At 44.2% G+C, this 21,586-nt stretch overlaps 1 long non-coding RNA gene across 1 annotated transcript; it reads right to left on the bottom strand.

Annotated features, from left to right (window-relative positions):
- Positions 1 to 1,700: 1,700 nt before the first annotated feature.
- On the bottom strand, positions 1,701 to 4,919 carry LOC308581712. Its single transcript, XR_014005204.1, has 2 exons — positions 3,841 to 4,919; positions 1,701 to 3,810 (listed from the first exon to the last, which is right to left on the bottom strand). It is a non-coding gene; the product is annotated as an uncharacterized lncRNA (long non-coding RNA).
- Between the last annotated feature and the right edge of the window lie 16,667 nt (positions 4,920 to 21,586).

Genomic DNA, 21,586 nt, shown 5'->3' with positions numbered 1-21,586 from the left:
CAGGGCAAGTGGAGGTGTGATGGGGTAGATTGCCTCCTGGACAGCTATTTAAAAGACTGATCTTATCTAGAAAGAACAAACACTCTGGTGTCCAGTCTTGCAACAAGCACTGAGTATGTCTGTCTGGAATTAGAGTTGGTGGGGAACAAATAGGCCTTTAATTCTAACCCCTGCTCCTTCTCAGTGTGACTTGAGTAGAGACCAGCAGCATCACAGAATGATGCTTACAGAGCGCAGATAGCTTGAGGGGCCTTGCACTAGTGGGCCATGTTTAGTCGCTGCAACCCAAAATTCCTTTAGAGATCTAATACCGCTCCATGAAGTTTATACAATGTGTTTCATAGTACCAACTTTTCACTCAAATTGTTGTTTTCTAACATGATTGCAAGCAACAGTTTGCAAAACACATTTACGCCCAAGCCCACGTTGGATTATAGCCAATAACTTCAAAAACCTTGGCACTGATGGAAACGGAAGAATTCTTACACACACTACACTTTCTTCTCCATAGTTGTTGCTTTGTGTGTCTTTCACTAGGCTAACCTTCACAACAATAATGATTGGTATGATGTATGCAAACCCAAATTAAAACTGAACTTCCAGTTTACTATTTTGAATGTAACAAAATTGTGAAGTTTATGACACACACAGTTCATTCTAAACAGAAGAATGGAAGCCTCTGAAGTGTGTGCTGCTGCCGAATGTACCAAACCTAGGTCTGTGTAGACTTTTCTGATGCAACTAGCAGTGCTTCTAATCAGGCTTTGCCAGCTAAGCCCTTTGAGAACCTAATGCATTCTTTATAGCAAAAATATAACAACCAGTATCCAATGGTGAGTGTTCCCAGATGGAACAAAGTGGGAGGCTATTTTTGGCAATCTCTCCTTCCCTTTGCAGCACTCCATGCCCCCTATAAAACTTCAGCAAAAGGTTGAGGGACTCTCCAGAGCAGATATAAGAGGGCGTATAGGATTTTGATGGCAATAGCTAAAAATTGCCTCATTCTGCTGATGGATTTCCTACAGGCAGAGGACAATCACCATTGGCTATCCCCCTTTCATTTGTCATACAGCTCTAATGGTTTCTTATGATCAAGTCATCTGCCCCTGATCCTTCCTCATGCAGCTAAAGCTAAATGGCAGCAGATCAAATTTGTAATGAATGATAGTGAAAATAAACTGCAGTAAAAAAAATCCTCACCAGAAAAACTGCAGTGTATTGAAGTCTGTTTTCTCTGAACAACTCTTATGTAAATCATCTGCTTCTGGGTATGGTGGGGTTTCCTGTAAATTTGTCACTTATGATACTATTGTGATCTATTTTACTGCTTTTTAAAAGGAATGCCCCTGCCTAAGAAGTTGAACTGATTCACCATAATTATTCATGGTACATGGAGATTCCCAGAGCAAAGTACTTTTCTCAAAACTTTTCATGCGTCCTAAAACAAAAAGTACATGCACAAGTCACTTGTATATCTAAGTACAGTACGAAGAGAGGGACTTGGACATCACCTGCTCCTTCCCCATAAAATGATAAGGATTAATTTTTCTTAAGAAAAAAAGGTCATATAAGTTTCCCTTTCTGCATCAGTCAGAAATGTGAGTCATTTATAAATCAGATTTCATTTACTTGTTGGACCACACACACAAGTAACGTATTTGAAATTCATAATTGGATCTTAGGGAGCAGGTAGAGTGGTCTTTGTTTCTTTGTGTATTTAATTTATATAACACCTCTCAGCAGAAAACAAGGTGGTTTACAAAATACAACACAAATGTTATCTATCTACACAACGTAAAAATCCAAACAATTATATAAATGCAGTTAGAGGAGAGATTATTTTAGAAGGTCTGGGCCTGAGCCATTTAGGGCTTTAAATGTAAGTACCTTGAACTGGCCTGGAAACAAGCATGTGTGTTCTTGTATAGCAAAGTTGTTAAATACAGAACCTGCAAACATGTACAATGAGCACTTGGGATCTCCCTCTGACCCTCGTGAGGAGAGAGGGAAGTTCCATTGTGCAAGCGGAGATTATTGTGCTAGAGCAGGGCTGTTCAGCAGCAGCAGCAGTAGTAGTAATTAAATTTGTATACCATGCAGCCCTCAAAGCCTTTCTCGGCAGCCCTCAGCAACATTTGACAACACCCTTCCCCCCTGCAGCCCTTGTGCTGCTTTCCCAAAGGCGGGTAAAGAGGTACTGGGTTTGGGAAGGAGGTGTGAGGGATCTAGGACCCTGCCAGAGTCTCACACCTAGGGGTGCCATATTTCAAACTGAAAATTGGGACAGAAAAGTTGTTGAGCAAAATTAGCCGTTTTTGATCTATTTTTATGGGAAATCGGCAAAAACAGCACTGCCGACGTGGGCTGCAGTATGTCCGGATTTTCCCAGACATTTTTCCTATTTCCTACACTGCTGCCAACTGCAGTATTCCAGATATGCCTGAGAAATCCTGGACATGTGGCAACCGTACTCACACCTCCTTCCCAAAGCCCAGCACTTCACTTAGCCAGCTTTGGGTAGGCAGCACAAGGGCTAGAAGGTAGCATCAGATTTCGCTTCTGTTTGATTCCATTCCATATATTTTATTTTATTGTGGAACAGTTTGCAAAGAGACAGGCACCATGCTTCATAAAGAGCAGGTATTTTTTAAAAATCCAGGAAAACCAACCAAGCTGTAATATAAAGGATTAAAACAACAACAACCATTGAATGCTAAATTGTACCTGAATGTTTATCTGGTCTATTAAGTGATTCCCATCAGAATTACTGGTGTCAAAGCTTTGCCCATGAAAATGGCCGTCATATAACTGATAAAACAGTTCAATTGAAAGAATAACAGCACCATGCACTATAGTTGTAATTCTCCTTTAAAATCAATCGAAATAAGAGTGTTCTTATATATGGAGGACACGATGATCTAGCAGAGGGGGAAATCCCATCTCAGTTGCTTAAGGTTTCTTATTAAATCTGGAAAAAAATAACTGCATTATTTTAATTCAGCTCTGCCCATTTTCCAGAAGTGCTGCACTTATTGCATTAATCTTCAGAGCGAAGTTTTTACGACCGATTGCCTGCAGACTATGAGAAGTTTCTCCATCCATTAACCACAGAGAAACGGGCCCTGCAGGGTAGGAAAATATTTGTTACATCTTATCAGGGTGACACATAATCTAACAACAATTACAGCAGGCCCATATTTTGTACTATTTCAGTTTCGGTGTGAAAAATAGTTCTAATATTAAACCCGGGGTGGGTGGGAGCTGCAGGAACCAGTTGAATATTATAAGCTCAGCAGTGGTGATTTCCCTTCAGGTTGTGGGTCTCGTCATTACTGGAATACGGCCCTAAGGAAGTGACTACACATAAATCCAGTGTACGTGCCCCCTATGCAAATGGCACAGTGTGCACTGGCAAAGCAGCTTGAAGGATGATTGCATCCATATCAATATGAAGTGCTGAAATTGCATTCTCCCCATGCTTGATGTTTTTGTTAATGTAAAAGCTTTTCGAGGCACTTCAGGTCACTCTCATTCTTCCAAAGGTTAAAAATGCAGAAGAAGTGTTTCAGCCTTGCCAAGAGAGAGAGAAGCTACAACAAAAGTGCAGGTTACCATAAAAGGTTTGCAAAATTATATATTAATATGCAAAATTAAATTGTTCAAAATTCGGCTCTGCTATCCAAATCTGATCCTGCATTTAAGCATAGCAGGGACAAAAATTTGTGACAGGTTTGATTTATCTTTTAGACAGTGTTCACACACTGGTTTGGATCCCAACCTCTGTGAGCAAAGAACACTTCCTCTTGCAGACTCCTAGCACGCACGCGCACACACACACACACACAAACAAACAAACACACAAACCAAACACAGATGATTGGCACAGACTGGGACATTTTACTGGCAGAAATTCAGGACCTCCCCAAATACAAGCCGAAGTGCCTTTCTGATCACTTGGAGGCACTTTTGGAATCCACGCCTGTTGTGTTTAGTGGAGTTTGTAAAGCTGGCTGTTTGGATAATAATCATCTAAACACAGTGGAGGCTGGTTCATTTGGGCAAATGGGGCACCATCCTTGGTCTGCCTTCAGCCAGCCCACTCCCACCTGCCTTCTCATCCAGTCTAGGGAGTGGCACTGGCTCCTAGCATCCTCTTCCTTAGTCCCAGAGCTGTCCTCGTGATAGCTCAGTAGGGAGGAGGATGGTGGCAATACTTGCACTAGTTGGCTCTGCCTATCATTGGCAATGGCCCCACCTTGTTGAATTCTCTGCCTTCTGCCCTATCAATCCCAATGAACACTGGCCACCATGGTCAAATGCATTCTTCTGCACCCAGGTAGGATTTTATTTCACTTGCTCAACTTGTGGTAAGGTAAGGTAAAAAGGTAAAGGACCCCTGGATCCAGTCAAAGGTGGCTGGGGTGCGGCGCTCATCTCACTTCAGGCCGAGGGAGCCACTGTTTGTCCACAGACAGCTTTCTGGGTCATGTGACCAGCATGACTAAACTGCTACTGGTGCACGGAGGACCATGACGAGTGCCAGAGCGCACTGAAACACCGTTTACCTTCCCTTCACAGTGGTACCTATTTATCCACTTGCACTGGTGTGCTTTCAAAGGTTGGCAGGAACTGGGACAGAGCAACAGGAGCTCACTCCCTCACGTGGATTTGAACCACCGACCTGATCAACAAGCCCAAGAGACTCTGGTTTAGACCACAGCACCACAGGTGTGTGTATGTGCAGACCAGACTGATCCACCTTATGCATCATCCCTAAGACATGTTGTACAATAAAGAGAACAGGGACAAGTAAAGAACCAGAGATGTCTGCAAGACAGGGAACAATTAGAGTTAGGAAACAATACCATATGCCAAGGGCGGCTAACACATTTTGGGGGGGGGGCTGTCTCCCCTTACACACACACACACACACACACATTTGGTTATTTTTTTAAATACTGCACCAAACTGTCCCATGCAGCCTCCTTTATTGTGATGTCACAATGCTAAAAGGTTTTTTTGTTACTTTTTTTTAAGTAATAAATTTTATTTTAAAAGAAAAACTATACTGGTTTCTTCTTGGGTGAGGGCACTTGGAAGAGGAAAGGGGTCAGAAAGCCGGGGCGTTTTGTATCGATCCCTAATATAAGCTGGGATCCACACAGTGCAGCAAGTGGAGAAAGAATGCTGCATTAAACTGGAGCTGTGTGTTTTCCTGTGTTTGCTTCTATTATTCCTACTCCTGCTGAAGAGACTAGTAGCTGTTTAAATGGATCAGCTTGTTTCTTCAGCAGTAGGATTTGTGGAAAAATCAGAAAGCAAACTTTGTCCTGTCCGTCCTTTCATTACTCACACGTGTCACTTCCTTGGATTGGGGCAAAGGACTATGGCATCCAGCCCCCTCTACTGGACTAATTGGATTGGGGTGGCCGTTAGATCCTTCCCTAATAAGGAAAGCTTGTTTTGTGGTAATGGTTCAAGGCAGAAAGAGGCTTATTGGGACAGGATTGGCAGTTTGTATGTAAACATTAGGAATTTAACTCAGGTGCATACAAGGATGTGACAGGTAACCAGCAATAGTTTTACTGCTTTGGAGGTCAGCACCCTCTTTTATCACCTTTAGTCATGCCACAGTAACAGCACTGGGCAGCCAAATGTAGACCATATCAGCCCTACTTAATTTTCAGCCTTTAAAAATGCAAACCTGTGTTACATACTGAAATAACACTAGATTCTGATGTTGCCAGGGCTCTCTCAGTGTCAGCTTATGAGGGTGATTGATGATTTGTCATTACCCATAGCATAAACTCCAAGTCTGTTAGGAAAACTGGGGACATGAACACCAGAAGCCAGGCACTGAGAACATCATTGTTTAATTGGATTCTCGGCCTGAGGCTGAAGCAATAACATTTCCTTATCTTGTTCATCATTTCACTCTCTCTCTCTCTCTCACACACACACACTTGTTTCCATTTTACAGATGGAAAGGTGCTGGTGCTTGGAAAATACTTATGGAAAGCTATCCAAGAAACAGCAACAACTAGAGGATTCTGACACAGTATTTCCCTGCTTTTCTTTTGAGAAAGTATTATAGGGCAGCGACCGGAAGATGAAAAGGTCTTGCAAACATGTCCATTTAGGTATCTTGGCTGTGTATTTATTTATCTCCTATTACATTGCAAAAGTGTTTGGGTGGAGAATGGAGGGAGGGCAAAGCACACTGTCAGTCTTCTGTTCAATTTTTAAGCAGTGGTTTTCAAAAATTTCAACCTTCAACAATTACTTTTATACCTTCTCATCAGCCCCAAAATTCCTGCACATTGCAAAGGATTGTGGGGCATGTACTGTGTGCCCTGCTCAGAGCACTGTCAAGTCCAGTTGAGCTCAACCGTTGCCTCCAGTAAATGGGCAGTGGTCCAATTGTCTTCAGTAGTGGTGAGAAAACTTTATTTCAATATAACTTGTCTACCAGTACAGATCTCACCAGTGAAGAATCCCCTGATAAGTTTCCAGTGAGGCCCATGGCTTTTAAGAACATAGTTTGGAAAAAGCTGGTTTTGAGGCCACCTAGAGGTTGGAGGGGGCAGGTGAGGAAGAAGTTCCATTGTGCCCACAGACAGTGGAGTAGCGTGGGGGGCCCGGGTGCATTTTTTGAGGGGGTGTGACTCTCCCCTCCACCTTAATCTATTCTTAATTAGTTATTATAAAACAAGAGACAGATATTCTATATGTGGACCATACCATCCAACATTTCTCCAATGAAAACAGGGACGTCCCATTCCATAATGATAACTTTACTATTTATGCCCCACATATCTTATTGGGTTGCCCCAACCACTCTGGGCAACTTCAAACATATATAAAAACATAATAAAACATTAAACATTAAAAAAAAATTCCCTATGCAGGATTGCCTTCAGACGGCTCGGGGGTTGGATAACGCCATACCCTGCAACGTTTTCCCAATGAAAATAGGGACACCCCATGGCATGGGTAGGCAAACTAAGGCCCCAGAGGACGGATGCAGTCCAATTGCCTTCTAAATCCGGCCCGCGGACGGTCCAGGAATCAGTCCAGGAATTTACATGAGTAGAATGTGTGCTTTTACTTAAAATGCACCTCTGGGTTATTTGTGGGGCATAGGAATTCATTCTCTCCCCCCCCCCTTCAAAATATAGTCCGCCATCCACCCCCAAGGTCTGAGGGACAGTGGACTGGCCCCCTGCTGAAAACGTTTGCTGACCCCTGTCCTAAGGAAAAGTGGGACATTCTGGGATGAAATCAGAAACCGGGACAGCTTCTCTAAATCAGGGACGTCCCTGGAAAATAGCAACGCTTGGAGGGTCTGCTGCAATGACTGGCAACAACTCTCCAGGGTTTCAGGACTGGAGACATGCTTTACTACTGAGCTACAGCTGATCAGAAAATGCTCTGACATGGTAGAACCAAGCTATAGACCAAGCTTGCTCACTCTCTTAAGCAGTAATATATGAAAGCCGCTTTACTAGTTCCTGCTTAACATTATGTGAGTCAGTCTTGAGCTCTTTCTAGATAATAATTTGAATAGCAAACATTACATCCACAAAGCATACGAGTCATGTGGACATATGTCATTCTCTCACATAGTAATCTGAGGCTGCAGGAATGTGATCTTCCTATCACTGATATTGCATGTAAATATCTCCACAAGATCTCAGTACTTCAAGAGTGGAATGAAGGCAGCAGAAAATTCTAAATACATTAAGGTAATCCTGGATACACCAGCCAACAAAAAAACAGGCTGATGTGTCAGATGACACAATGCAACCTCTTAGTTGAGCACTAATCTATAAAAGAATATATATGGCAACATGGAAAATGACAATGTCACTCTTGGTCTGTTCCAGAAAAGGAACAGTATTAGTCTGTTGTGGCAAAAATCAGAATTCTGTGGCACTTTAAAAATTAACCATTTTATTGTAGTTTAAGATTTAGGGACTATTTCACTGGATCCGTAACAGAGACAGTAGCACTGTAGAAGAAATGTCAAGTACATGAACCAAGCAAAGTTAAACTGCAATCTTACGCATGTTTATATAGGAGTAAGTCCCATGTCCGACTATAAACACAAACACATATAAACATGCAGAGATTGTGCTCTAAACCCCATGTATTTCTATGGGAGCCAACTAAGAATGTGCTTAATTCTGCCATTTAAATCAATAGGACCCAAACGTGCATAATGCTGGCTGGATTCTGGTTCAATTTAACAAAGTGAGGAAAATATAATGGCAATATTTGAGGCAGACCCCAACAGTAAGAATAACACTGCGCAACCTGCATTTGTCATAATGTAACTGCGAGGATGAAGTACTCTTGACTATGGATCTGTGCACCCAACATTGCACTCATTCCCATGGGAATGAAGTGACAAAGGGTTACCTTACAAGTTGGCCCATAACTTCTGAACCAACATTTATGGAAGGGGTGAAGCAAGAAGGGATTAAGACAGAGCTTTCCAAACTGTGTGTTACGACATGTTAGTGTGTTGGCTGCAGTGTGTTGGTGTGTTGCAAAAACACTCCCCGCACTCCTCTTGGGGCTGGAAAGGGGTTAGTTTAACCTTCAGTTTGCTAGTAAAACTGAATTACTGCATCGCGAAATGATATATGTCTAAAAAGTGTCACCAACGTGAAAAGTTTGGAAAGCTCTGGACTAAGAAAATGCAGACTCTGGGGATAGAAGGCACCTTTCCTGGAGGACACTCCTTGCCCCCATAAAACAGGAAAATGGAGAAAAGGATAGCTGTAAGGATTAGATTATGCTCATAGTCCAATGGTACACATTGAGTTTCTGTGATTTTACAATGAGATGAAAGCATAAGCTTTAGCTCACCAAGTATGGCTCTGATCACAGCCTCTTGGCAAAGAAGAGAAATGAAGTTTCCAAAGTTGATGTTTCTGTGGGATGGATGGATGGAAGGAAGGAAGGAAGGAAGGAGAAAGTCACTCCTCCCCCACTGTGAGAGCATCCACCTTTGAGGTGGCTCAAACGTAACAGGAAGTTTCAACCCAAAGGTCCGCACACCATCCACAAACCCCATATTGATGGCACTGTCGCTCCCGGCAGCCGCCATCACCCCCAGCTTCACTTTTTGATTAATGCTCTTCCAAACTTTCCCTGGCTCCCTGCGCTCCCACTTTCTGTCACACTTCTCATTATGAATGTATCTTTGCATCGAGGAAAGCGGGAGGAAAAATTGTTCTTTCAGGGTGACAGCTGAGCGAGGGCTATATTATTAAAGGTACCAATCATAGGTGCCCAGCTATCATCTCACGATGAATGCACTTGTCAGGAGAGCGAGGCGGCCGGTGGAGGGGGTGGGAGAGGAAGGAGGGAGCTGGTGGGACAGCACCGCTCGCTTTCTCTCTCTCCTCTCCCCCCACAACACCCACCACCACCACCACCCCCGCTTCTCTTTCTCCTTTAATGTTGGCCACCTCTGCTTGCCTGAACTTGGACCTTCAGCGGCGACAATTTCTCTGGCCTCGACAGCACGATTAATTTCTCCTGCCCTCCGCAGGGCCTGTGAGTGCTGTGGAAGTCCAGCTGGCCTGCTGCTGATAAGATGTACCTTTTGATTTGTTTTGTCTTTGATTGCCTTTTCTGTCACCTACAATGGCTGGCCGCCTAGAGACCTTCACATCGCCTGACTGACGGATCTATTTATCTATAGGCCTCTCCCTGCTTCTCCCGGCTGGTCTCCCCCACCACACGTCCCCCTTTCCAAACCTCCACGTCCCTTCTTCCCTTCTCTCTCTCTCTCTCTCTGTCTCTCCCCCCCCCCCACCTTTCTTTCAAACCACCACCTTGTACCACTGAAGTCCCAGCCTAATAGAAGCTGTGAAGGCTCATCCACCATAAAATACATCTGCCATCCTCCTTCTCTCCAAGATAAAAGCCTGTCAGTGTTACTTTCCAATTCCAGGCAGCTTGATTAATGGTGAAAAGCCACGGCAAGATCGACTTCTGGTTTTTACAAGCGCTGTCAGCCGGCCCAGGGTTATGCGAAACACACACTCATACAAAACAAAACAAAATGAGAAAAGGTTGGGTGGGGAGGATGGGAGGTGGGGGGCGGAGGGAGAAGCGGGAGGGGGGAAGAAATGTAACCAAATCATATTTGGTTCAACACTAAATAAAACAGGAGCCTGGAGAGCCATCAACTGGCTGTCACCCGGGTACAGAAATATGTTCGCTGGCTCATTGTACCAAGGCAAATTATGCCAATAATAAATCATTGTTGAAGGAAGATTGTTGATAATTTTTTTTTGGGGGGGGGAAGGTGGCATTCAGTGAAAGTATTGGGACACCTGCTACTGGGCCCAGCAAGAGCGGGGGTGAGATTATTAGTCTTGTCATTCACGCTTACACCACTATACTAAAGAGATAGATCCAAGAGGCCCGGAATTCAGTACAGAACGAGAGATTGGGGGGTACTATTTAAAATGGTAATCTAAAATAGTAAAATAATGATTACATTCCACACAGGAATGGGCGTGGAGGTTTGCGTGTGTCTCCAAAGTGAGGCTTAGAACACGAGTCTTCAAGGTTTTGAAAACTAGGATCTAGTTTTAACCCAAACATGCATTTGGAGACCCATATCTTATTTTTTTGAACCACATATTTGTATGTCTGACTGCTCACAACCCATCCCGGATCAGACCGCAAGCTAGTAGTGAGTCCCTCTCCACTAGTTGAAGATCAATGGTTACCTTCAGATGCTTTGGATTACAAACCCCATCCTGGCTGCTCACTCCTAACTCAAGAGCATTTATGAATCTCAAATAGCAACAGTCCCCAAATTTATCTTTGGGAACCCCCCCCCCTTATTTCCCTATATTTTTGAAACTCTGCTTGGCCTCTGTTCCTGTTCTTCACTTGCTACTTTCTCAAAGAGATTTGAAAGGGGGTGAGGGGTTCATAATATCATAGAGTTGGAAGAAAGCATGCTAATACTTACATTAAGGTTTGCTCTCCTGTATCAGACATGGCTAAACTCCCGATCTGGCCTTCTCCAGAGATCCCAACTCCCATTAGCCCCAGCCAACACAGTCAATGGTTAGGAATGGTGAGAGTAGGGAGTCCAACTATACCTGGAGGGTCAAAGCTTAACCGCTCCATCTGTATGTTACAAAACATAATTATTAAAATTGAATAACACTTTCTACAGTTCACCTGGAACAGGAAAAAGGTGATTTCCTTGCTCACTCCTGAATCCCTTTCTTGTCAATTAAACCTCCAGACATTATTCCTCATAACAGTGTTTCAGATGTTAAGTATTGAACAGCTCTGGTTGGTTCACCAGCTATAGCAATTCCTTGAATGAGAGCTTGTTTTCAGTGATCCATGATCTAATAATCTCCTGGATAGATGACTGCAGTGCCTTTTACACGGGGCTATCCTTGAAGACAGTCCAAAAGTTACCAATGATATAGAATACCACTGCCAGATTAATTTATGGTGTAACAGGGAGCTGGTGGCGTTGTGGTCTAAACCACTGAGCCCCTTGGGCTTGCTGATCAGAAAGTTGGTGGTTTGAATCAGCACAACGGTGAGCTCCCATTGCTTCTGCCAACCTAGCAGTTCGAAAGCACACCAGTGGCAGTAGATAAATAGATAGCACTGCGGAGGGAAGGTAAATGGTGTTTCCATGTGTTCTGGTTTCTATCACGGTGTCCCATTGCACCAGAAGCAGTTTCATCATATTGGCCACATGACCCGGAAAGCTGTCTGTGGACAAATGCTGGCTTCCTCGGCCTGAAAGTTAGATGAGTGCCGCACTCCATAGTCGCCTTTGACTGGACTTAACCGTCCAGGGGTCCTTTACCTTTACCTTTTATGGTGTAACAAGAGAATATCCTATTATCTCCTTTCCTTAAGCCACACCACTGGCTATTTGTGAGTTACTAGGACCAATTCAAAACATCAGTACTAGCAGCAGATAATATAACCTTACATGACTTGGGAAACAAGTACTTAGCATTTTCATCAATACATTGAGACCTCTTGAAATTTGTAAGCTGTGGAAGAGATTCTACTCATAGGACCTAAAAAAGGGCACTATCAGTGGCAGCATTCTGGCTATGGAATTCCCTCCCAAGGGATCCCCCTCTTTAGCTGCATTCAGCAAGCATGTAGATTTATTGTTAATCCAGGCCAAAGAGTTTTAAGAAGTTCTTATAAAGCTGATTGTTAACTGTTGACTGAAATACGTTACAGTATTGTTTTAAAACACTTTAATGTAAATTTACTATTGTGAACCACCCTAGGCCCCCTTTGGGAAGGAAGGATGAGTTATAAAATTGAACTAATAAATATGTAACTACATAATTAAATATTCCATAGTGAATAGAGATGCAAACAATTAAACTTTTCTGCACTTTCCTATGCCTCCTTTGCTAAACCTTTAACATCTTTGGCAATTAACCAATTCCCTGGCTAATTTCCTGCTTCTGTATTTAAATAAAATTGATGTTCTCAGCAATACACTCCTCAAATTATCTTTTATTGGGGGTTGGGGAATTTATTTTGCCAGTATTTGAAGATTGCATCCCAGTTTGGTGAATTGTTCATCCAACACAATAATATATGCCCAGGTTACAGGAGAACAGGTGAGCAGTCAGCTAGCTGGATTAATGTTGGCCCACAGTTTGAATTCATGCCATAGGCATTTTGAGCAATTCACAGTATCTGGCAGCATATCAATGCCCAACAGGGTTAACCACGAAAGACACATGGAAACTGACAAATAGTGCTGTGGATCCACATTGAATTTTAGCTACTGGTGCAATGAACAGCTGTCAAATATGAAGATTCAGTGTTCTTTCCAGGTCCCTCATGGGTCTCCCCATATGGCCCATGATGCTGCTTCTACAGTCCACACAAAATCCTACATCATCTCCAGGAATATGGTGCTCTTAGAACTGACTTCCCAGTGGTAGCTACTGATACTGTCCTCCCATCCCTTCCATATTAGCACTGAGGCTTAAGAAAAACAGAGAATGGGGAAAATGCTACAATTACCGTATTTTATTTTTTCTGTTTATAAGACGCCCCCATGTATAAGACGGGGGACTCCGATTTAAGAAAATGGGGGGAGATCTATCCGTGTATAAGACGCCCCCAAATTTTGGACATTATTTTTTAGGGGGGAAACCTAGTCTTATACACAGAAAAATACAGTAAGCCAGTCATTGGTGGCAAAATTGAAGGTTTTAAATTAAAGTTGAATTGACTTTTTTGTGATAAATTAAGGGTCTAACTTGTCATCTGAACCCCATTAGTGAGGGAGTCATGTGAGCCTCCTTTGGAAGGAGGTAATTACACATTGGTGTAATTTGGAAATGTGTGTGAAATTGCACTAACTGCTTGGTCTGGAAGGTGGAATATTTTTTTTTAATAGATAGGTCAATTCTTCCCTTTTTTTTAATTACTCGGGAGCATTGCCAGAAGTTGCCTTATCCCCACATCTGAATTCTGTTCAGGGAAGAATGCCAGCTGTGGTGGGCTATTAGAAACAGTTCAAGGCTACAGGCCTCTGGCATTATCTATACACCCTCACCTTCTCCAAAAGAATGTGTGTGCATGCTTATAAAGCCAAGACTGCATTCATCAAGCAGTTAGAAGTGAGGAGTTTGGATTAAGTGAGTGGATCTCTCTGTATATTTGGATGTCTGCAGTTTAACCTCTAAGACCAGAGAATCGTACTTAGTAATAGTTCATGCCTGTTGCCTTTGTCCATGGAGTTTTCTTGACAGGGATACTGGAGTGGCTTGCCAGTTCCTGCTCCAGGTGGATCACATTTGGTCAAAACTCTCCACTATGACCTGTCCATCTTGGGTGGCCCTGCACGGCATAGCTCATAGCTTCTCTGAGTTATTCAAGCCCCTTCACCACGGCAATGCAGCGATCCATGAAGGGATCCATGATGCTTTTGAATTATGGATTGATGCTTTTGAATTATGGATTGATGCTTTTGAATTATGGTGCTGGAGGAGACTCTTGAGAGTCCCATGGACTGCAAGAAGATCAAACCTCTCCATTCTTCAGGAAATCAGCCCTGAGTGCTCATTGGAAGGACAGATCCTGAAGCTGAGACTCCAATACTTTGGCCACCTCATGAGAAGAGAAGACTCCCTGGAAAAGACCCTGATGTTGGGAAAGATTGAGGGCACAAGGAGAAGGGGACGACAGAGGACGAGATGGTTGGACGGTGTTCTTGAAGCTACAAACATGAGCCTGACCAAACTGCGGGAGGCAGTGGAAGACAGGAGTGCCTGGCGTGCTCTGGTCCATGGGGTCACGAAGAGTCAGACACGACTAAACGACTAAACAACAACAACAATAGTTCATGATGCACCAGTATCTCTTCAGCATATGCATATAGTGTGTTTGACTTGTATTGTGTCTTGAGACAATAAACACCTTACTGTATGGGCAAGGAGTTTTCGTAACTGTCAACTGTGAAAAGGCTAACAACTAGACTCTAACGCTCTCGATGGTCTTCTCCGCTGCAGCTATGGACACTGCTGATCACACTGGTCAAGGTGTGATATCATAAAACTATATGTTCCATGATCTAGGCATCACCACCAATAAGGCCATGTCTTGGATTTGTCATCCACTACAAATCAGACAGTGAGAAAATCTAGAGCAGGGCCTCAAAATCTTATGCAGGTAACGGGGAATGTTCATGGGGTATGAGCCTGCCCTTAAGGCATCCTGGCCCCAGATCTGGGGTCAGCAACCTTTTCCAGCTGCGGGCCGGTCCACTGTCCCTCAGACCTTGTGGGGGGCCGGACTATATTTTGGAAAAAAATAATAATGAACGAATTCCTGTGCCCCACAAATAACCCAGAGATGCATTTTAAACAAAAGGACACATTCTACTCATGTAAAAACACACTGATTCCCAGAACGTCCGTGGGCTGGATTGAGAAGGTGATTGGGCCGCATCCGGCCCATGGGCCTTAGGTTGCCTACCCCTGCCCAGGATCACCCATTAGGAACAAGGGAAATTATTAGCAAGACATAGGTTTTGGGCCACAGTAGAAAAAGCTATCCTTCTCTAATTAAGTAGCACATGAAATGCTCAAACCTATGGACTTAAAAACTGAATTTCATCAGCATCCATTGATCAGAATTGCACAAGCATTGCTCCAGAATTCTGTGATGTATACAAGGGTTGCAATTCAAATCCCTGAAAATCTTGGGCTTTGCGATGGTATACTAGGAAACTGCCTTATAACATGTCAGGCTATTTGTCCATTTAACTCAGTATTGACCATTCTGACTGGCAGCAGCAATCCTATACATAAGTACCTGGAAATAATTTCCCTTTAACCCAGTGGAGCTTACATCTGAGAAGAAATGCATAGGATTTCACTGTTAATAGTACACCAAAGAGCAGCATTTGAACCCAGGCCCTTCCACCAATCATTTGCCTCTCCTATAGGACCCCCCAACCGACACACCCTTGCTCCACCCCCCCTCCCGATGCATGTTTGCTTCCAGCTATGCAACAGTTTTCACTATATATGCATTCATGCTCAAAAGGGATAATTAGTTATCAGGTTTAAAACAGTTCACTACATCTTTGCTTTTGAATCCATTAATAAAAGTCGTTAGCTACTCAACAGCCTAAAATTAACGATGCGGGCAAGCCTATTTGCATCAGAAAGCCTTATCCTCAATACTGCATTTGAGATGGGATGGGAATGGACAGATGTTTTCTTTCCTTTGTTACTCACAACCTCTTTGACATTGCCAGGACACCAGCCTCATTTATCACAGGGAATCTACTTCCGAGTAAGGGTACTGGGGATCAGGAGAAAAGTTGTGGGAAATGGTTGGTCTTTAAGCTGTATTCCACACTGAGAAAATGTGCAAAGTTAGTTCTCTTTACTTATGGCAAGTCAATTAATTAAAAATTGGAGGGTCATCCCTTAAAATGAGAGAGAATAATGCCCAACCTACTTCCCTGACTCCCCTTGATAGGATGGGGTGATCAAGCTTGGGCTAGTCGCTCCATGCGTCAACAGAGAATTTTCAGATTAAAGGCAGCAGCCCAACATACAGAATTTAGTAACAGGGAAAGCTTCTCTCCCCACCCCACCCCCCGCTGCCCCGTGCTAAAATCCATGGTGTGAAAACCCTGGTGTAAAGATGTGGGGTGCACATGGGAGCTGCAGGGTGGAGGAAGAGGAGCAGCCGTCTGCTCATACATTGTTCGATATCGCCCATAAGAAGCTAGGAGTGCAAAGTAGTATCAAAAGTAGCTCAAAAGAGGAAACAGAGTTTTCGGAAGGAGATTGAAGTATCTGCAGCAGGTGGTGCATGTAAAATGCAAAGTTGTGGAGCTACAACTAGTATGCTTGCACTTCAACTTTCGTTTGTGTGGTGTTGACTCTGAATAGATTATCTGAAATTTGTGTTGAAGCTGGAAATAGAAATGTCATTGGATCCCGGTTTTGCATGGAGCTGCATCATTCAAAAACAAATAAACCATCTAGGAGGTAAGTTTGTGGGGGTCTTGGTTCCTCTCTTTCTAGTTTCACCCATCCTTCATTATTTTTACATCTCAGTTATAAAAAGTAAAATTGCTGATTTCTTCTGCTTAGCTGCATTTCATAGAATCATAGAATCATAGAGTTGGAATAGACCACAAGGGCCATCGAGTCCAACCCCCTGCCAAGCAGGAAACACCATCAGAGCACTCCTGACATATGGTTGTCAAGCCTCTGCTTAAAGACCTCCAAAGTAGGAGACTCCACCACACTCCTTGGCAGCAAATTCCACTGTCGAACAGCTCTTACTGTCAGGAAGTTCTTCCTAATGTTAAGTGGAATCTTCTTTCTTGTAGTTTGGATCCATTGCTCCGTGTCCGCTTCTCTGAAGCAGCAGAAAACAACCTTTCTCCCGCCTCTATATGACATCCTTTTATATATTTGAACATGGCTATCATTTGTTTCCCCCAGCGGATTGTTTTAGGACTGCATTTGTCCGAATGAAGATGGCTGGGGCAGGTGGTAGAAGTGGAAAGAGACTGCAATTGCACCTAGTTGTTTCATTTTTCTCAGCTTGGTGATTATTGGAGCAGGAGTTTGGACAACGACATAAGTTTCTAACTCTGAAAAAGGGCATTCCATCACCAGCAGACAGCAGCTAAGGATGGGATCCTCAACATCAGATTTAGTGGATTTCCCTACATCAGATTTAGTATGCAAAGCAGAACTGGGAAAGAAAGCTGCTTCTGTTCAAATGGATGCAGTTTTTAACACACGATGTATCTTCATAACATTGTGCCTGCACTCTCCCCGACATAGTGCAAGTGTGGAACTGTGGATAAGAGCAGGCAGATCCACAATACAGTAAGGACACAGCAGCACAGGTGCTTTTCAGAGATGCAGTGGTCAGCACCATCACTGGATAAATATTTCAATGCAGATAGTTTCAAGCAACAGCAGCATTTCCTAAGGCAGATAATGAAAGTCATTATCATTAATAGGGTGCCTGAAACATACTAAGCACTTTGGAGAGGGTGGGGGAGCAGATATTGGCCCCTAATGACTTGATGCTTAAGAAGTGAATGAGAATAGCAAAGAAACAGGGAAAACACATAGGACAGAGAGGGGAACCTTGTACCCCAGATGCCAACTCACATTAATGTATCTGACGTCAAAGGAGGGCAATGTAGCTTCCTATCTTTGGAAGCTAGTTACTAGTTTTACTTGAATGCATCTAACTTGAGAGGGAGAGAGGGAGAAGGATGTAGAGAGATGCTGTCATTGAGGCACACGCTTTCAAATTCATTCAGAAAATGTGCACTCAAGAGCCTGTTCCTCGAACTTAGTGTTACCATTACTCACTTGGCATCTGCCTCATGGTCCTGTGCACTAGAAGTTGGTCTTAATGTTTCTCTTCGTCTGTGGCCCTCACATTCGTCAGACTGCTGGCTGTACCATTGGGGTACAGTGCTCTCTTTGCACTGGAAGATGGGGAAGGGGTGGATCGGTTTTGATCTTGCACCCGCTTCACTCCTTAGAACTTCCTGCGCATATTCAGAGACACTCTGCATAATAGTCCCCATTGTCAGAAAACTCCTTGATCTTTCCAATTCAAATACCAACGATGAGAGCGTTTTGGCAATAGCTGGTCACAGTGGGATTTCTGTACCCTAACCCTGCTGATATGAAGAAGCATACATGAAGTGTGACAGAGGAGAGAGAGAGCGCGCAAAATAGGATTTCTAGCAAAATAGGATTTCTAGCAAAATAGGATTGAGGGTAGAGATGATGTTAGCACCAAATTAGCTAAAGACCCCAAATGTAATGCAGTGTACCAGCTAGGGTTACAGAGTTACTTTTGCTGCTCTTGAACATGTTCTACACACGTTTTGCATTTACACAAGGGTGAAAAAAAGTCAGGGAGGTTAACAAACAACAACTATAGGTTTCTTTTCAAGAGAAAATACTAATGGATCCAACACGGAAGTTAGAAACTGCAGACACAGAACTATTAAGACAGGATACAGTGCTTTCAGTTCAAATAGGGTGTTTAGGAAGCTGGCAGGATAGCAATCCACGAGACTTAATACTGTATGATCACCAAGGCAGCATGAGGCAATTTTCAAATTATTCCCTATTTCTTACTTCCCTACTGACGGCAAATATATGTACTGGCAGCAGCATAGATCTATTTGGCTTACTTGTTATTAGCATCAAGGAACTTAAAACTGCAATAAAACAGCATCCTCTAGTGGATACTCATGTGTTGCAATTTGAATGTTCCTTTTCAAGGATGTCTTTGTTAGCTAGACTCTCCCGTTTCCCAAGCTCTTGGCAAAAAGGTCCCTACTTGAAAGCTGCTTGCCTTCCCTCTCTCTACCGCCATTATGAGGTGGCTTGCAATATGAGCCTGGGCAGCAAACTCCAGCCTTCTTTAGGCAGGAAACATGTTAAAAGCTGGGGGTTCCTATTCTGTTTTGTAGTAATAGAGGAAACTGCCAGGGAGGTGTTTATGGAATGTTCAGTCTCAGGTGCCAAAATAACTTGGCCAGCCTTGGGTGCTATGCATTATGTCTTGTGGGAAATAATTCTATAGTTTGCAATTTTCAGCTTCCTTGGATGGTTGCAAATTCCAGTATTATGAGAAACAGGTAAAGGTAAAGGTAACCCTGACCGCTAGGTCCAGTCGCGGACAACTCTGGGGTTGCGGCACTCATCTCGCTCTATAGGCAAAGGAGCCAGCGTTTGTCTGCAGACAGCTTCCGGGTCATGTGGCCAGCATGACTAAGCCGCTTCTGGCGAAGCAGAGCAGCGCACGGAAACGTCGTTTACCTTCCCACCGAAGCGGTACCTATTTACAGTGGTACTTCGGGTTAAGAACTTAATTCATTCTGGAGGTCTGTTCTTAACTTGAAACTGTTCTTAACCACTTTAGCTGATGGGGCCTCCCGCTGCCGCCGCATGATTTCTGTTCTCATCCTGAAGCAAAGTTCTTAACCCGAGGTACTATTTCTGGGTTAGCGGAGTCTGTAACCTGAAGTGTCTGTAACCCGAGGTACCACTGTATCTACTTGCACTTTGACATGCTTCCGAACTGCTAGGTTGGCAGCAGGGACCGGGCAACGGGAGCTCACCCCATCACGGGGATTCAAACCGCCGACCTTCCAATCGGCAAGCCCTAGGCTCTGTGGTTTAGACCAGTTTTTTCTTTTTCATACTGTGCATGGTTTTATACATCTCTATCATGTTTATTTACCTTTTCTCTAAACTAAAATGTTGTGACCTTCCTTTATAGGAAAGTTGCTCCATTCCCTTGATCAGTTTGGTTGTCCTTTTCGAGGAAAGGTAACCAGAACTGTTCACAGTATTTCAAGTGTCGTTGGCTTACCTGGGTCCCTCCAGATGCTCTTAACGACAACTTCTATCAGCCTGAGCTAGCATGGTAAATGATGATGGGTGTCTGTAGTCCAATATTTGGAGGACTGTGAATCAGGCATCCCTGCTCTAAAGCTATTCTTTATTTAACTCCATGCACAATGTTAGGAGGCATGGGGTCCATTTCAGGCATTATCTTCTAATTTTATTCTTCTCCAAGCACAGAAGAGAACTTACGTTTTCAGGCCCGTTTTCAAAATGATTACAGGTCCATTTAAACCCATTTTCAAAGTGAGAAGGAAAACAGTGCAAAACTATCACTTGTATGGAGATGGAGAAGCGCCTGGAGCTCAGCGGTAGAGCACAAGTAAAGCAAACCCTGGCATTGGAGAGTAAAACAGCTGGAGGTGGCAGACAGGACAAAGGGTGGAGAAAGAACTGAGAGCGGAGGAGGGCTCTTTCCCCATCCTCTGGACTTGCTGGAAAACTCAACAAACCTGCTGTACCTGGAACTGGGTGTAGCTGAAAGGGACATAGTTGTGGGCAGCCTGAGAAAGCAGCATCCACCTTGGGCCTGCAAGTCAAGTCAGACTAGGTGAGTGTGAAGATCGGCTCAGGATCCATTCCAGTCCGGCTTCCGCGCTGGTCATGGGACCGAGACGGCTCTGGTCGCCCTAACAGATGACCTTCGTAGACAGCTGGATCGAGGCGGGTCGGGGCTGCTGATTCTTCTAGATCTATCAGCAGCTTTCGACATGGTCGATCACGAACTTCTGGACCACCGCCTTGCCGACGTGGGGATCCAGGGCACAGTCCTTCAATGGCTGCGCTCGTTTCTCTCTGGTCGGGGACAGAGGGTGGCGCTTGGGGGGGAATTGTCATCGCGCCACTCCTTGGTGTGTGGAGTACCTCAGGGTGCGATACTCTCCCCGATGCTTTTCAACATCTTTATGCGCCCCCTCGCCCAGCTTGTTCGGAGTTTTGGGCTGGGTTGTCATCAGTATGCCGATGACACCCAACTCTATCTGTTGATGGATGGCCATCCTGACTCGGCCCCAGACACACTGACCAGATGTTTGGAAGCTGTGGCTGGATGGTTACGTGGGAGCCGGTTGAAGCTAAATCCTTCGAAGACAGAGGTCCTGTGGCTGGGACGGGGCGATATGGGATTGGGGGGGCAACTCCCATCTCTTGTGGGGGTGCAATTAGTGCCAGCACCGTCCGTTAAGAGTTTGGGTGTAATCTTCGACACCTCCCTTTCCATGGAGGCGCAGATTGCAGCTATAACAAAGGCGGCATTTTTCCATCTCCGCCAAGCTAAGCAGTTGGCTCCTTACCTCTCTCGCCCTGACCTAGCCACTGTGATCCACGCGACGGTCACCTCCAGACTGGATTATTGTAACTCGCTCTACGTGGGGCTGCCCTTGAGACTGACCCAGAAACTCCAGCGGGTGCAGAATGCTGCAGCGAGACTCCTTACGAGGTCTTCGCTGCGAGATCACATTCACCCGGTGCTATACCAGCTGCACTGGCTCCCGGTGGAGTACAGGATCAGGTTTAAGGTGCTGGTTTTAACCTTTAAAGCCCTATACGGCCTAGGACCCTCGTACCTACGGGACCGCCTCTCCTGGTATGCCCCACAGAGAAACCTACGGTCTTCAAAT

The sequence above is a fragment of the Podarcis bocagei genome (genome assembly GCF_964188305.1).
Source record: "Podarcis bocagei genome assembly, chromosome: 2".
Lineage (NCBI taxonomy): Eukaryota > Metazoa > Chordata > Lepidosauria > Squamata > Lacertidae > Podarcis > Podarcis bocagei.
The sequence above is the reverse complement of the archived record's forward strand: the minus strand, read 5'-3'. Positions and strand labels throughout refer to the sequence as shown.